The sequence below is a fragment of the Bubalus bubalis genome, chromosome X (genome assembly GCF_019923935.1).
Source record: "Bubalus bubalis isolate 160015118507 breed Murrah chromosome X, NDDB_SH_1, whole genome shotgun sequence".
Lineage (NCBI taxonomy): Eukaryota > Metazoa > Chordata > Mammalia > Artiodactyla > Bovidae > Bubalus > Bubalus bubalis.
Window position 1 is genome coordinate 9101623 of NC_059181.1, and position 18658 is coordinate 9120280.

General features: G+C 41.0%; 1 long non-coding RNA gene across 1 annotated transcript in view; it reads right to left on the bottom strand.

The window, feature by feature from the left end:
• Positions 1-14054: 14054 nt before the first annotated feature.
• Positions 14055-18658, bottom strand: part of LOC123331987 — a 108703-nt gene continuing 104099 nt past the window's right edge. Inside the window, exon 4 of the long non-coding RNA XR_006548788.1 lies at positions 14055-14464. This is a non-coding gene — a long non-coding RNA (uncharacterized LOC123331987). The remainder of the gene's footprint in view (positions 14465-18658) is intronic.

The following is an 18658-nucleotide window of genomic DNA, read 5'->3' on the forward strand; positions in this document are numbered from 1 at the left end:
GTTACTTGAAAATTCAAAATCTAATTCTACTTCTATATATTATATATTCCCAACAGAAATGTCACCCCAAAATATCTCTGAGTATGTTCATAGAACAGTATTTGTAATCAGCAAAAACTGGAAGCCATGCAAAGGCCCATCAACACTAGAATGGGTAAATTGTGGAATATTGACACAATGGAATACCATCTGGCAATGAGAATAACTGATCAACAACTACGCACAACAACACCGATGAGGGACTTCCCTGGTGGTCCAGAGGTTAAGAATCTGCCTTGCAATGCAGGGGATGCAAGTTCAATCTCTGGTCAGGGAACTAAGCTTCCCCCATGCCACGGAGCAACGAAGCCCGTGCACTACAACTACCAGAGCCCATGGGCTACAAATACTGAGCCCTCTTGCCACAACTACAGAGTCCGAGTGCCCACAACAAAAGATCTACGTAATGCAATGAAGACCTCACATTCTGCAACTAAGACTCAACATAGCCAAATAAATATATAAATATTTTAAAAATGGATGAAACTTATCCCACACAATGGTAAACAAAAGAAGCCATGAGAAAAAGAACATATTGTGTGATTCCATTTATATGAAATTCAAGAACTTGCAAAGTCAGTCTAGAGTATGAGAAGTCAAGAGAAGTGTTGACTTTGAGCAGTCACTTGCATGGGGTATAAGGTGGAGGCTGATGGAGGCTGGTAATGTTCCTTTTGTTCATCTGGATGCCAGTTGCATGGAAGTCGTGGAAATTTGTTCAAATTTGTTTTCAGCTGAATAGTTAGGATTTGTGCAGTTTTAGGCATATGTGCTGTTTCAGTAAGTAATTTTGAAAAAAAAAAAAAGCCTCAGAATCTATGCTACCATGCTTAACATTTTGCTTCAATGAATTCTTACCACATGCTCCTTAAGTGCAAGGATTTAGTTTTATTCATCTGCTTCTCCAAAGCACATAGTACGTATCTAATTAATTTTCATAAAATAGAACATAAAACTATTCCCTTCTGCTTGTGTCAGCCCATCGTAGCTTGTGTGTATGCTTAGTTGCTCAGCTGTGTTCGACTCTTTGCGACCCCATAGACTGTAGCCCACCAGGCTCCTCGGTCCATGGGATTCTCCAGGCAAGAATACTGGAGTGGGTTGCCATGTCCTCCTCCAGGGGATCTTCCCAATCCAGGGATTGAACCCATGTCTCTTATGTCTCCTGCATTGGCAGGGGGATACTTTACCACTAGCACCACCTGGGAAGTCCCATCACAGCTCACTACTAGAAAAATCAATTAGATTCAGTTTTATTTGATTCAATATCTAACTGTTAAGCTGTCCGATAACTTGCAACCTAACAAAGAACTATATAATAAAGTCATAATAGTATCATAACAATAACTGACTTGAGTGCTGGCTTAATGCCAGGCACTGAATTTAAAACTTATAAAAATTATATGTTATATTTTTATTCTCATTTTACAGATGAGGAAACTGAGGTTCACAAATTCTCAGCCCAAGTTCAGTCGCTCAGTTGTGTCTGACTCTTTGCGACCCCATGAACTGCAGCATGCCAGGCCTCCCTGTCCATCGCCAACTCCCAGAGTTTACCCAAGCTCATCGATGATGCCGTCCAACCATCTCATCTTGTGTTGTCTCCTTCTCCTCCCGCCTTCAATTTTTCCAAGCATCAGGGTCTTTTCAAATGACTCAGTTCTTCGCATCAGGTGGCCAAAGTATTGGAGTTTCAGCCTCAACATCAGTCCTTCCAATGAATACTCAGGACTGATCTCCTTTAGGATGGACTGGTTGGATCTCCTTGAGTCCAAGGGACTCTCAAGACTCTTCTCCAACACCACAGTTCAAAAGCAGCAATTCTTCGGCGCTCAGCTTTCTTTATAGTCCAACTCTCACATCCATACATGACTACTGGAAAAACCATAGCCTTGACGAGATGGACCTTTGTTGACAAAGTAATGTCTCTGCTTTTTAATATGCTGTCTAGGTTGGTCATAATTTTCCTTCTAAGGAACAAGCGTCTTTTCATTTCATGGCTAGATTCACCATCTGCAGTGATTTTGGAGTCCAAAAAAACAAAGTCAGCCACTGTTTTGACTGTTTCCCCATCTATTTGCCATGAAGTGATGGGACCAGATGCCATGATCTTAGTTTTCTGAATGTTGAGCTTTAAGCCAACTTTTTCACTCTCCTCTTTCACTTTCATCAAGAGGCTTTTTAGTTCCTCTTCACTTTCTGCCATAAGGGTGGTGTTATCTGCATATCTGAGGTTACTTATATTTCTCCCAGCAATCTTGATTCCAGCTTGTTCTTCTTCCAGCTCAGCGTTTCTCATGATGTATTCTGCATATAAGTTAAATAAGCAGGGTGACTGTATACAGCCTTGATGTACTCCTTTTCCTATTTGGAACCACTAGGCCTGTGTTAAAGGGCTCACCTGATTAGTACAGGCCCACTCAGGATACTGTCCCTTTTAATTAATTCAACATAACTGAGTAGGTGCCTTACCTTATTTACATGTCCAAACCTTTTTACCTTTGCCATGTGATGTCAGCTAGTCATGGGACTGAGATCCCATTATGTTCACAACTCTTACCCATTCATGACACATACACCAGTTTCCTGGAATCTTGGGGCCATTTTAGAATTCTGTGTACCAGTGAAGTGAAGTGAAAGTCACTCAGTCGTGTCTGACTCTTTATGAACATGGACTATATAGAATTCTCCAGGCCAGAATACTGGAGTGGGTAGCCTTTCCCTTCTCCAGGGGATCTTCCCAACCCAGGGATCGAATCCAGGTCTCCTGCGTTGCAGGCCGATGCCTTACCAGCTGAGCCACAAGCTGCCCTATTTAAGAACAAGAAGACGCTTACTCCTTGGAAGGAAAGTTATGACCAACCTAGATAGCATATTCAAAAACAGAGACATTACTTTGCCAACAAAGGTCCGTCTAGTCAAGGCTATGGTTTTTCCTCTGGTCATGTATGGATGTGAGAGTTGGACTGTGAAGAAGGCTGAGTGCCGAAGAATTGATGCTTTTGAACTGTGGTGTTGGAGAAGACTCGAGAGTCCCTTGGACTGCAAGGAGATCCAACCAGTCCATTCTGAAGGAGATCAGCCCTGGGATTTCTTTGGAGGGAATGATGCTGAAGCTGAACCTCCAGTACTTTGGCCACCTCATGCAAAGAGTTGACTCATTGGAAAAGACTCTGATGCTGGGAGGGATTGGGGGCAGGAGGAGAAGGGGACGACAAAGGATGAGATGGCTGGATGGCATCACTGACTCGATGGACGTGAGTCTGAGTGAACTCCGGGAGTTGGTGATGGACAGGGAGGCCTGGCGTGCTGCGATTCATGGGGTCGTGAAGAGTCGGACACGACTGAGCAACTGAACTGAACTGAACTGATGATGGATATTAGCAAAGAAGATATTGCAATATCCAATACCAATTCAACCTGGAATCACCTCCCATGGTGAGAGTTGGGTAACAAGGGCATGAAGGCCGAGAGTGAGCCTGTGTTCTGGAATGATGGTACCACTGCTCACCTGGCCCTCGCATGTCCACTGTGTACTAAGAGAGACAGTGGTCAAAGTGCAGGAGTGGGTCACAGCATCTGCTCTACAGGTCTCCCTGTGTTTTATATCACCCTGCTCTCAGAAGTAATGCAACAGTCCAGGAGCCTGCAAGTGTTTTTAGAACCATGTGGAACAGATACAGTAAATGCCCTGCTCTCTATCCCTGAAAGCTGCCGCTGAGGGAGAGAGTTCCTGGCTGACCAACAACTTTCCTCCTTGAGCACTTGCATCTCACTTCTACGTCTGAGCACTCTGTCTGACAGTAGAGGAGCCCACTCAGGCACCAGAGCCTAACACAGATATGCAGGGGAGCTGATGGGTTCAGAGAAAACCTGCTACAAGGAATGGAGCTAGTGAGTAAGTGCCCTGCCTTCTCATCATCCAATAGGACCACGTGAGGTGTGCTCCATACTGGTCCTCAGAAGCCCCGCCCCCAATGGCGTCGAGTCCAAGTTGCTCACCCGGCAGTAACCTGACCATGAGCTCACCCTGTGTTGGCTCTTCTTCCTTCTCAGTCTCATATCCCCTTTTCCTCATTCATACTCTCTGGGAGTACCTCCCAAATAATTGTTAGCATCCAAGCCTTTGTCTGCCCCGGGGGATGGGGAGATAAATTGAGACATCCTTTTCCTTCCTTATGCCTCATATTTAACTAATACCCAATCTCCTAATTTCTCCCTGCATCTCTAACAATCTCCCATCATTAGGTGTGCACCATTCATTGCTGGATGAATGCACTAACCACCTTTCAATCTGCCTCTCCCTCGGTTGCTTGCACCCATCCTTCCTTTGGCTGCACCCATGCTCTTTCTAAACTGCAAAGGTGGTCTTATTGGTTTTCTTGCTCACAATTCTTGCCCCAAATTCTTCTTGGTCTAATAGTTAGAATATAAATTGCTTAGAGAAATATACAAAGTGATTCATTCATTTATTCATGGAGTAGGTAGTGAGTGTCTCTTTTGTGCCAGACACACTGCAAATGCTGGTGATGAAAGAGCAAACATGACCTTCCCTTAGTGGAGCTTAGCTTTGAGGGATGGACATGAAACACACACCCACAGAGGTAAATATCTAAGGACTGTGGTATGAAGTGGTATGAAGGACAAAGGCAAGATTTCAGAGCTGCACTGCCCCATATAGTAGCTATGGGACCCACACGACTCTTTAAATTGCAATCAACTGAAGTTAAAAATTCAGTCCTTCGGTCTCACTAGCCACATTTCAAGTGCTCATTAGTCACATGTGATGTATCGGATGGAGCATATACAGAACATTTCCATCATCACAGAAAGTTCTACTTATCATATCTGAATGAGTTATGACTTGGGGGGTACCTATGAGTCAGAAGGGAACCCCACAAAGAAAAGGCATTAGAGTTGAGTATCAAGGGACTGTAGGAACTGGCCACGTTTGGGGGCATGAGGGGAGGAGGCGGTGAAGAGCATGGAGAACCCACACAGCAGAGGGACTCTGATGATGGAGGGCAGATGGAAATACAGACAAAGGCTGGAAAGTAAGGTAGGAGCCAGGGAGGGAGGGTCTGTGCAGGCTGTGGCACGGATTTTGAACTTTATCCCAAGAGCAACATGAAGACCCCATTTTAAAGCATGGCCAAGTTCTTGTTTTTTAAAGGCCACTTACTCTATGTGCTTATGCAGGAATGAGAAAAGACCATAAAGGTTCTTTTTCTGGTGTATTTTCTTAATATTGCATTTTCAAATATATATTGATATATACGTTAACTCTACTCACTTTAACTACAACAAGGACCCCATTGCATGAATAAACCACAGTTGGTGTACATTTTAAAAATATACAAAGCAATACATTGTGTTAAGGTGCTATTCAGAAAAGTAAAAGCATACACTCATTTAAACAATATACACCATTATCAGGGAAAAGAGGAAGGAAAAAAGGATTGGGGGAGGGGAGATTTCATCCCATTTATACTATTTCTTTTAAAAGAGGTCTGGGGACTTCCCTGGTGGTCCAGTGGTTAAGAATTCACCTTGCAATGCAGGGATGTGTGTTCGATTACTGGTCGGGGAACCAAGATTCCACATGCTGTGGGGGTCCACACACCACAGCTACTGAGCCTGTGTGCCACAACGAGAGAATCCATGCGCCACAACAAAAGAAGAAACATACACATATGTATATATATAACTGAATCACTTCACTGTACACCTGAAACTAACAGTTTTGTAACTCATCTATGCTTCAATAAAGAGAGATCTGAATCAACAAATGAAAAATGTAAAATCTCTGTGAATATATCTCTCTAAAAGAATGGCGAGTTATATTTTTTTTCTAGGTTATTTACATAAACGTCTCACAGTAAGGAGAGAGTATCACAATGGTTCAGGCAAGAGTTGATGGGCACTGAGACGAGGATGCTGAAACTAGAGAGGGGAACAAAGTGGGTGGATCCCAAAAGCAGAGGCAACAGAACATAATGGATTGAATGCAAAATGGCAGGAAGGAAGGAGATAGCAAGAATGAATTTCAGATTTGTGGGATGACAACTGGTCAGATGGCAAGGCCACGACTCTCGACTCTTGATATTAGAGAAATTCCAGAAGGGGATGGAGGTGGTGAGAGAGACTGATGATTGATTTTTGGAAATGTAAGGTTTCTAATCCCTCTGAAATAGCTCCATTGAGATGACAGGTGTCAGATGGCAGCATGAATTTGGATCTTAACAAAAAGATCAAAGCTGGAGCTATAAATGTGGGAGTTATTAGACAGATAAATACATCTTAGGTTAGGATGAAATACTATAGAGAAAACATATGGTAAAAATAATTAGGGATGATTGAAATGATATAGGATTACTTCTCTATTACTCCAGCCATACTACTGAATACTTTATTCTACAGTGAATAATATTAAACAAATTATACTATTGAGAGTACTAATTATTAGTTCCTATCTCTTAGAATCCCAGGGATGGAGGAGCCTGGTGGGCTGCCATCTATGGGGTCACACAGAGTCAGACACAACTGAAGTGACTTAGCAGCAGCAGCAACTCTTAGAATCAATCTGTAGATAAAGGTTCTCAAATATGTAAATTGGCCATTTAAAACAGGTAAAGGATTCTTTTCTTTTGGATTTGAATACTGGCTCTGCCACTTATATGCTGCATAATTTATGATGAATTGCTTTATTACTGTGATGCCCTATACCTTCATCTATGACCAGAGTACCTCTTTTCCACAACTCCATATACTCATTCTCAATAAAGTGACATAATAATAATAGCAGTGATAATAAACTTATTTTATTGCCTTGTAGAATGACATCAGTAGAAAATATCTACCAAACATATCCAAGCCATTCATACATACAAGAGAGATTTCTAGATGGGATGTCAAGTGCAATCACAGAAATATTATTTTTGTAAGCCTTAAAATGATCAGATTTTCATCATTTAATATTTAAATGCCGAACTACTAACATTTTGCAACTATACTATTTTAACCCTGAAGTAAGCAATGGTATTCATGCAGAATTTTTTTTTAATATGAAAAATTCCTTATAAAAAGAGCAACTCTACCGCTCAGAGCAAAAACCATACTCTTGTTGCCAGTTGCTTTTACTGCTAAGATGACTTCATTGGCAGCATGGTGGTTAAGGTTGCTTTTTTTGAATGATGCTGGAATACTCCATGCCCCTTGCTCCAAAGTGAGATTACTCCTGCGTCATGGACATTAGAGACTCACACAATAGGAACTGTACTCTTGAATGCAGCATTTGGACTGCCTGAGATAAAATGTGGGATGCAACTATAAATGTCCATAACCTCTAAGTTATTAACATTAACAGACCCGCTTTTTTTTTTCTTTTTTTGGAGGGACCGTGTGGCTTGTGGGATCTTAGTTCTCTGACCAGGGATTGAACCTGGGCCCCCACTAGTGAAAGTACAGAGTCCTAACCCCTGGACCTCCAGGAAAGTCCAAAAGTACAACTGTTCCTATGAATCTCTCCATTTTATTTGTTTGCAAAGTGATTTTCACAAAACTCAGAATATCACATTTATTGGACACACTTATTTCATTTCACTAGAAATTATCTTTTGTTCTCCTGTTGTCCTATGAAGAAAACAATACCTATGCATGGTGTCTGATTTTAAAGGTCCATAGAAAACCATACAGGATAAGTATCATGAGATGAACGAGCAAATTTTTAAATAAGTTAATTATTTCCTCTTCAAGAGCTCAGATTTATTCTTCTCATATCATTCTACACTTTCTTATTGATCAGAATTTTTACAGATAAAGACTTGCTCTCTCCTTTGAAAATACAAAAAAGACTTTTATTTTTTGGCTATGCCACATGGCACACAGGATCTTAGTTGCCCAACCAGGGATCAAATTCATGCCCCCTGCAGTGGAAGCATGGAGTCTCAACCACTGGACCACCAGAGAAATCTGTTAAAAACACCAAAAAGACTTTGATGGAGCTGCTGCATCTATATCAGAGAGCGGCCCAGGCACACATCCAACTGGACTCTTAGGGATGTCATCTCAAACCGTTTCCCAGTCATTCGTTCCTTCCCATCGCAGTGGTTCTCTGTCCGTGCATGTGTGTGTGTATCCTGGGCTGTGTTCTTGATAAAGGACCCTGAGACAAGTAACATTAGGCAGACATTCCCAGGAAGTGGGGGTCGGCAAAGTGGAGTAGTGCAACAGGAAAGGGGAGGAAGCACTGGGCGGCGGGAGCCTGCTGAGGGCAACTGGTCTCATTCCAGCTGGAGACCACTGAAGATGGGCTAGAATACGCCCCAGAGCTGTCCCAGGGGAGGGGCCAGGTGGCAACCATGTTCATCCTGTCAACGGTTGCAGCTAGCCCTAGGGTCCCAACTGTGCAGCCCACCCAGCCTGCCCAATGCGTGAACAAGTCTGCTTCCACAGCCAGAGCAGCTCTCAAGTCTACACTTTCTGGAAAGCCTCTGAGAGCTGTACTAGTTTTCTGTTGCCGCCACCTTGAAAATGAAAGTGTTAGTTGCTCAGTCGTGTTCAACCCTTCGTGACTCCATGGACTGGAGCCTGCTGGGCTCCTCTATCTGTGGAATTCTTCAGGCAAGAATACTGGAGTGGGTTGCCATTTCCTTCTCCCAGGGATCTTCCCAACCCAGGGATTGAACCCGGGTCTCCTGCACTGCAGGCAGATTCTTTACTATCTGAGCCACCAAGGAAGCCCTCACCACCTTAGTGGTCTAAAATAACACATCTTTACTAGCTGATGTTGGCAAGCAGAAGTTTAAAATGTGTTGGTAGAGCTGTATCCCTCCTGGAAACTTTGGGAAGAATCCTTCTCCTCACCTTCCTGAGCTTCTAGAAGCCACCTGCCTTCCTCTTCTATCTTCAAAGTCAACAGCATAAGATCTCCACCCTTGGCTTCCGTCACTGTATCTCCTTCTCTGACTCTCCTTACTCGCTTGTAAGGACCTTGGTGATTATGTCAAACCACACAGAGAATCCAGGATAATCCACTCAAGATTATTAACTCCGGGCGTGCCTGGTGGTCCAGTGGCTAAGTCTCCACATTCCCAATGCATGGGGTCCAGGTTCCACCCCTGGTTGGAGAACAAGATTTCATGTGCTGCAACTAAGATCCCATGCAGCCAAATAAATATTAAAAAAAAATAAAACCTGAAAAGTCCCTTTTTCTGTGTAAGGTAACATGTTCCCAGGTTCTAGGGAGTAGGACAAGGCCATCTCCGAGGACCCATTATTCCATGCCTACTACAGGAGATGGGAGAGGCACTGACAATTTCTTTCCAGCCTATGGCAGGCCTTGGCAAAATCCATGTGGTTAATTAGTCTTCAAACACTTTATGGGAAGAAAAAGTAGGTGCTGCATAAATAACTGCTCCTTTTATTCAACTAATAAAGATGGATGCTCTATGTTGCAAAACCTTAATGCACATAATATCAAGGGAGACATCAAGTTATTATTTTAGCATTAGAGTTAACAGGTTTGGAGGCCCAGGATCACAGAGGAAAAGAGAGTGCCTGAATTCCGATTTCTTGTCAGTTTCATGAGGGAACAAAAAACCTCAAGACAATCTCATCTTATTTTAGGCACCCATCTAATTTCAAGAAGTTTCATCAAAAGAAAAAAAAAAAGCATCTTCCTGGGGAACATTTGCTGTTCTGTTTATGAAAACAAAACCAGCAAGCATCCACACAGGTGCTGGGAAATACACAGAGATGAAAATCAGAGTAAAGATTTTGCCTGTCATGGTGGACTTTTGCAAGAGGAGTCAATAGTTTCCAAATCAAGAAAACCTAGTTTTTTGTCAAAAAGAATCAGGCTGAATAAAAGAGGAGGGGAAGAAGCCCTACAAGACTTGTTCTTCCTCTCTCTTTTTAAATGGTGCTCTGAGAGAATTATTTCCATCTTCTTGTTGTTGTTTCAGAATAATGTATTGAGTAATTTACTTCTAGAATAACTTACTGAATACCTCAGATAAATGCAGGTCTCATGTCAGATGTGGAAATTCAGGGGTGAATAAGAATTGGGTTCTATCCTCAAGTGGATCACTCCACTTTGGGTGGATACAGGCAACCCAACAATACAGTACATTGTGACAGTTTCTACTTTTGGAAGACTGAACTCTCTGTCCCTAATTCTTCACTCAGTTGCAGGCACATTATATATATCCACATCATTATCAGATCTTCCTGAAGCACACATTACTTCTCTGACCCCTTGACTTTGGGTCTGGCTAAGTGATTTGCTTTGGACAAGAGGATGTGTGTAGACTATCAGAGGTTGAAATGTGTTTGCTCTACTAAGCTTGTCCTTTTTTAAGTCTGGTGCACTGCCATGGGAAGTACATGCCCCATGTGGACACTGGCCTTCATTCTGGGCCCCTGAATGGAACATGTTGAGTTCACCACATGCTCTGGGTAACCTCTGGTCCATAGAAGAAGAGGCAATTCAAACAGAACTGGAGTCTGGAACCTGAAATCTAGATCCTAGAGCCCAGACCCTGGAGCCTGGATACCAGCCTAACCCTGTGTAGATGCAGCAAAACCACAGATCTGTGAGCTCTAGAATAAATGACTATTGCTTAAAGTCACCAAGTTTGGGGACTGTTTGCTATGAAGCATTACTGTATCAGGCAAGGGCTGACTGCTACACTGTTACAGAAGTTGGGGAGGAGTAAGTAAGGGAGCCCAGTAAGTGGAAGAGGGGAAAACTAATGCTCAATACTTAGAGGGGCAAAGAGGTAGGGGAGAAACAACAACAAAAAGAAGGCCAAAAATAGAACAGAGAACAAGCAATCTTCCCATGATAACAGCTGCCTTTTTAATGAGCAGAGGATGGCTTCCAAGTGCCACGTCGCCCTGAGCACTGCTGATGTGAAAGTCAAGAGGTAGTTGTGAGTCCTGCCCCTAGAGCCTCAGTGCGACCTCCTCAATTTCACATCTGCTCTGGCTCCCAAAGGACTTTGGCAGAAATGAATTGTTAAGAATTACAATCTATAATAAATCTATATTCTACAGAAAGAAAGCCAAGAGTTTATCCTTTAGCATCTTATGTAGCAATCTTCTCCTTATAAAATTGGTTCCTAATGAGAAAACCAGTTTGCTATAGCAACATGAGTCCCATGTTAGACACAAAGAGGGGATTATATATTTTTGTTTCACTGAAGGATTCTCCGTCTCTCTGGACTCACTAATCTCAATTTAAACTGTGGAAATTACGATGGCAAGCAGTAAGAGAGAAAATGTATAGTCTCATGACTGGCTACAGCTTCAAAAAAAATTGTAAATCTCTTCCAAAGGCTCCTCAAAGCATAGTATTGTAGGGATCTATCATCCTTTTATAGGTTTTCTGATGATTAGATTTCTAACTTTCAATGAGACAAGTATACAAAAATTCTTCTCAAGTAAATATAAGTTGGTGGAGCCACAATGGAAAACCAAAAATAGAGCTACCCTATGATTCAGCAATTCCACTCCTGGGCATATATCCCAACAAAACCATACATTAAAAAGATACACGCACCCTTATGTGCACAGCAGCACTTTTCACAGTAGCCAAGACAGAAGCAACCTGAGTCTTCCTTGACAGAGGAATGGATAAAGAAGACTGTGGCATAGAAATATACAATGGAGTACTATTCAGCCATGAAAAAGAATGAAATAATGGCATTTGTAGCAGCATGGATGGACCTAGAGATTACCATACTAAGTGAAGTAAGTCAGAGAAAGACAAACACCATATAACACTTATATGTGAAATCTAAAACACAAATGAATATATCTGTGAAAGAGAAACAGATGCACAGACATAGAGAACAGACTTGTGGCTGCCAAGGGGGGAGGGGGTGAGGGAGGGAAGGATTCAAAGTTTGGGATTAGCAGATGCCAGCTAATATATCTCAGATGGATAAACAACATCCTACTGTATAGCACAGGGAACTGTATTCAATATCTTAAGATAAACCATAAGGGAAAATAATTTTTCAGTCAACTATATTTCAAGACAAAAAATTCTTCCCAAGTAATACTTCTGAAATACTCACCTTCTTCCAACCCACACTGCAAATACATTAAAAAATAAGTCAAGCTTGGCATGCAAGGCTAATGTGCAAATATGAAAATAGGAGAGTACATGTATATTAAAGTAAATCTATGACTTGGGTTCCCTGAAATATTTTTCTGTCCTAAGAGTTCAGTGTTTTTTAAGCTCAAAGTATAGTTTGTGTGTATGTCTGATGCCTTGAATGACTAGCTTTTTTCTTTCTTTCTTTCTTTTAATTGGAGGTTAATTACAATATTGTGATGGTTTTTGCCATGCATTGACATGAATCAGCCACAGGTACGCATGTGCCCCCATCCAGAACCCCCCTCCCACCTCCCTCCCCATCCCATCCCTCTGGGTTGTCCCAGTGCACCGGCCCTGAGTGCCCTGTTTAATGCATCAAATTTGGACTGGTCATCTATTTCATGACTAGCTTTCATCACTTGAGAGCAAGGGAGAGATTAAGAACGTCTTCTCTAGGATCGGCTACCCACCACACACACAGGAGCTGCACAAGAAGTCACAGAGTGCTGGAAGGGCACAGCCCATCACCCGAAGATTTTTTGGCTGTTGTTGAGATTTTCCCTCTAGTTAGTGCCTTCCAAGCCCTGTGCCAGGGTTATGTGTGCTTATCAAGTTCATTACACTCTGAAAGAGGTGTCAAGCCTTGCCCTTTCTTATCAACTCTTCCAGCTCAGGTTTGGAAAGACGCATACTATAGGTAGGTGCAGAAAAGGTCATTTTGGCAAGGGTTTTAATCAAATATGCCACACCAACCACTTCAAGTCAACTTGTTTCCTGCAGGTGGATTACACAACCTCTTCTTTAGTTCTTTCTGTTCCTCTTTTTTTCGATAACCTCTTTGGTGCTCCAGCCAAGATCTTCAACATGAGCTTTCGCTATTTAATCTAGCCTCTGACCACAAACCATATCAACAGGCAGAAAAATAGAAGCAGCAGAACTGACTCCATCTGAATTGACTAAAACTCTGGGAGGAAAGGTATTTTGGTTTTGCTTTTTGTCTTATAAGAAAAATCAAACTTGGAAATGAAAAGCTGTTCTCAGCTGTGAAGGCAGCCCCAGGAAAATGCGGGAGACTAGCCAAACTCATTGAATACAATTTAATAGAAAGGGTGACTCCTTTCTGCCCTTTCTCACTTGGGTTCTTTCCTTCTGAAGGAAAGTGCCTCTATTATGAGAGGTGAGGCCAGAGCCCGTGGGTTAAAATAACTGAAAATTGCTTGTGTGACCTCAGACAACTGTCTTTGCAAACATGATACCGTATCTTCGCACTGGAGTCCATGGAGACCAGTTTCAAAGGAAGCAAATAAAGCCCACTATGTAGCGAGCCCATCTAGGTGGGTACAGTCTTGAATCACTCACTGCAAGGCCTTAGTGCTCAGAACACGAAGAGGGAGACTCACCCTCTGGTCAGGTCCCTAGCTCTTGGCACCCTTCCCCATGCCCCCAAGCGCCCCTGTCCCCAGGGTGTCAGATCCCGCAACTCCCTTCTGTTTCTGCTCTCAAGGGATTTCCCTCCATTTTTTTTTTTAAACCCAGTTCTATAACATTTTTCCTTAACTGAAATACACCAGGGTCTCTCTCTCACTACCTTCCTAGTTCACATTTTCTTCTTATTTGTTCACATTTGTTTCTTTCAACAAAACATCACCCTGGGAGTGGCAAGGAGGTATAGTGGATTCACAGATCAGTAGCCTCTATCTGGATCTCACTGCGCCACCTAGTGGCCATGTGGTCCCTGGCAACTCATCTTCAGAATTGCCATTTTCAGTTAAAATGCTAGGATATTACCTAAGAGGATTATTTGAGGAGAAAGTGAAATAATACACGTGGAATTGCTTTATAAATTCTTGATTATTAATTTATGAGAACTAGTAAATCTCCTTCAGTTTGGTTTGGGGTTTCTCTTCCTTGAAAATGTAAGCATCTCAAACACTGCCTCTAACTGACATTCTCTGTCTAATGTTCAGCGACTTCCACCCACGCTTTCCATATTCCCCCAACCAGGGCTTAGCTCAGACCAAGATTCTAGAACAGAGCAAAGTCTCTAAATGGTATAGACAAGTCAGCAAATTGACTAACATTAGAACCTAGGAAGAATCACCAGGTGGCACTGAACTTGGCAGTAAATCCAAAGAAAAAAGACCTAATTAAAGGATTCCAGACTTGAGAAGCCATAAAACAAAATAATCAATTGAAACAATGGACACAGGAAAGATAGTTTCAAGCAGGGTCATGTGATATGTTTAAGACCAGCCTTGAAGACCTTGTTTTCTTAAGGACATCAGACTGGAAATTTATTTAGACTCGGCTCTGGATGTTCTGTGAAAGAAAAGAAATGAATTTTTATTGAGGAAGAAGTACAATTTGGTAATTTTGTTCTGAATATGTTTTCTACCCTGAGATTCCTTACCCATCAGGGAAATAGATTCTTGTACTTTGAACAGCTGGCTGAGAGTCTGATGGAAAATTTATATAAAGCTGGGGCTCCGAGGAGACCTCAGGGAGAAAGTTATATCCCCAAGGCTGTAGTTTTATCAATTTTTATCTCTTGTCTGGTGGTTATGGATGCAACTAGCCATGAATACAAAAAGGCTTCTGTTTGGAGGTGCTTCTGGCACTTTCTCATAGAACAATTTGGTTTTTTAAAAAATGGCTGACCACTGACCACTCATTAAGTTAGAATCTATGTGGTCATGGTCCTAGTCACTCGAGTCAAAGGGGTATGCTTCTAAAGATCTCTCTGTATCATTTATGCAAGGACGCTCCTGGTTTGGCACACAACTGTTTTGACCAAGTGAGGAGAATTTAAGGACACAAACACCACTGTCTGTTTCCATAGACATGCAAGACATGTCTCTGGTCTTGGTGTCTCCAGAACGCAGTTAGATTTTTAAATCATCTGGGAATTTCCCTACAGGTGGGCTAGCAGTCAAGAAATAATACTGTTTCTGGTTTATAGATTGGGAACATTATGATTAAAGTTTTGTTTGTTTGTTTGTTTGTTTTAATCAGGGGATTGTAGCAAGTTATTTGCAAGGGAACTGAGTAGCCTATTTTTCTTGAAGAGAAATAGCAATGTTTTCAGATAAAACTGCTATTATGGTCTATTTGGATAAAAATCCCATTGTTCCTTCTCTCTGGCCAAGATATCTTGTCTACAGTTCTAGAAGTAATATTAGTTTTTAAGCCCCACCACCACCAAAAATGTGAGCCAATGGACTCTAAACATCTCAGAACTATGCATTTATTGACCTTTAAATAGCCACATCCTATGCTAACCTAACTTGGGGTGACTTCAAATTATCCATCTTCAATTTACATATGCAGAAAAGCTCTGTCATACAAAGATCAACCAGAAGAGAACAAAATCACCTGGTATTTTGCCGACAATTCCTCTTGAGGATAATTTTGGACTAAGTTATAGCTAAATCAAGGAGAGGTGAGAAATGTCAACTATCTCATCAACCTGCTCATCTCCTTTCCATAATAAAGTGCGCCCTTGGGCCAATCAGGAATTTATTCAATAGACTATACATGCTGAGCCCTGGGAGAGGAAAAAAATAATCTGTTCTCAAGAAATATACAGCCAAGTGGACAGCCTTAACTGGGCTTCATCTGTAAAGTAGAGATAATACACTGCTTTAAAGATGTCATAGGAAGATAAAATACATGTAACCAAACGAAGTAACATAAATAAACAAAATAATGTAAACTATAAAACTAATGTGAAATTTTAGAAATTCTTCATCTTAACAAGCTTAATACTTAACAGCACTGAGTATCATTCCTGCCTGTGGGTGATGCTATGAAGAAAGTTGGCTGGTGTTCCAGAATTATTACAGATGGGGAGGTTAGGAGTTTATTCTCTTTAGGGAAAATCTCCACTTGGCTCGTTTCTGTGAAGCTGTGACGGCTGTATTAGGACAATCAGTGGGCTAACATTTTCCACACGGAATTAAGTTCCAGATAGATGTAAAGGATTTAATGTAAAAGAAACTGACAAGCAGATCCCAAAGAAACTGGGGAAAGACTGGAAGAAAACCTTTGTTGCTGTGTTGTTCAGTTGCTTATGACCCTGACTCTTCACAACCCCAGCTCTTTGTGACCCCATGGACTGTAGCATGCCAGGCTACTCTGTCCTCGACCATCTCCTGGAGTTTGCTCAAATTCATGGCCATTCAGTCAGTGATGATATCTAACCCAGAGGTATATTTTAATATTCTAGGGTGGGGAAGGTATTTCTAAACATGACATAAGCTCCAGGAGGAAATGTATGAATAAGGATAAATTTGGCTTTATAAAAATATAACACTTCCCCAGGTCCAAAAATTATTAATGCTAAAAGACAAACAATAAACTAGGAAAAAACTATTTGTAACAAACATAAGAAACAAAGTTCTTTCGAGTCAAGAAGATAAAGATAATCAACACAATAGGAAATTTATCAAGGACATGAACAGGCAGTGCACAAAAGAAAAAAAGACCAGTAACATTTGAAAAGATAGTTAAGCTATGACTGATAAGGGGTGAATATTCGACAGATATAAACAACAGAACATTCAACAAATATTCAGCTCAACATAAAAAAAAATCCAAACAAACAACCAGATTTTTTTAAATGAGCAGAAGACCTGAATAGACATTTCTCCAAAGAGGACATGCAGATGGCCAGCAGGCACATGAAAAGATGCTCAGCACTGCTAATCATCAAGGAAATGCAAATCAAAACCACAGTGAGGTATGGCCTCACACCTACCAGAATGGCTATCATCAAAAAGACAACAAGTAATAAATGCTGGTGAGGTTGTGGAAAAAAGGGAACCCTCATACACTGTCGGTGGGAATGTAAATTGGTGCAGCTTCTATAGAGAACAGTATGGAAGTTTCTCAAAAAACTAGAAATAGAACTTCCACATGATCCAGCAATTCTGCTTTTGGGTATATGTCCAAGAAAAACAAAAACACTAATTTGAAAGGATATATGCACCCCAATGTTCATGGCAGCATTATTTACAACTGCCCTGACATGGAAGCAACTTAAGTGTCCATTGACAGAGGAATGGATCAAGAAGGTGTGACATATATATGTACACACACACACATATATATATGCATATATACTCACACACACAATGGAATATTATTCAGTCATAAAAAGAATGACATTTTGCCCATTTGCAGCAACATGAATGGACTTGGAGGGCATTATGCTAAGTGAAATAAGTCAGAGAAAGTCAAATAACATATCATACTACTTATATGTGGAATCTAAAAAATACAACAAAACTAGTGAATAAAACAAAAAAGAAAAATATTCACAGATATAGAGAACAAACCAGTATTTACCAGTGGGCAAAGGGAAGGGGCAATACAGGATTTGGGGATTCTGAGATACAAACTATTAGGCATAAAATAAGCTTCAAGAATGTAGTGTACAATGTGGTCACTACAGTAAATATTTTATAATAACTATAAGTGAAGTATAACCTTCAAAATTGTGAATCACCATACTATATACCGTAACTTAGATAATATTATAAACATCAACTATACTTCAATAAAATCATGTTTTAAAAAGATGGTGGTCATGCATACTAACAATTAATAAATTTAAAATAACAATAAGAAAGTGGAATACTATGTATCAAAAAAACATATATAGCTCAAAGAGGTAGTTAATAGCCACTGGCAGTTGAAGAATGTTTGAGAAACCACCTATACATATTCTTGGAAGAAATGCAAATTCACATGAACTTTAGTAGTTGAAGATGGCAATAAATATAACCCCCTGGCAGCATAATCTGTGACCAAGAAACTATCCCTCTAGGTATTTATCCTACAGCACTATTCAGAATGATGCAGAAACAGGGATTCTTGGATATGTGATGCTACCACAGCAGAGAAAACTGAGAATACTCCAAATGTCCTTCAATCAAGAATTTGTTAAATGAGTTGTGGTACATCTATTTTCATGGTTTCTCAGCCTTGGCACTGCTGACATTTGGGCTGGGTCATTCTTGGTTGAGAGGGCTGTCTTGTTCCAGTAGCACCTTCTGCTCAAGTATGACAAAAAAAGTCTCCAGACATTGCCAACTGTCCCTGGGAAGCAAAACCCCACCCTATCTCCTTAAAAGTCATTAAGTAAATATGATACAGTCTTTAAAAAGAATGTATCAGTTGCACACAGTGACATGGAAAAACAAGCATGGTATATGGTTAAAGCAGGTAAGTGATTGTGAAATTAAACGTACTGTGCAAGCTAATTTGCATAAATAAAAAATTGCAGAATTATCTGTACATAATATTAATATGTCATCAGGGAAAAAATTAGGGAGAGAACTGAAAAATCATTGGTCAGCAATGACAAACCTGAACGTCTAATCCTGGACATGGGAAAATGTGTTTAATGTGAACAAGTCACATGACCTCTCTGATTCGCAGGCTCTCTCATCTCTGCACAATGTCTTTCAAGTGATAAAGAATTCATGAGGAAAACATTTAAGAAACAACAGA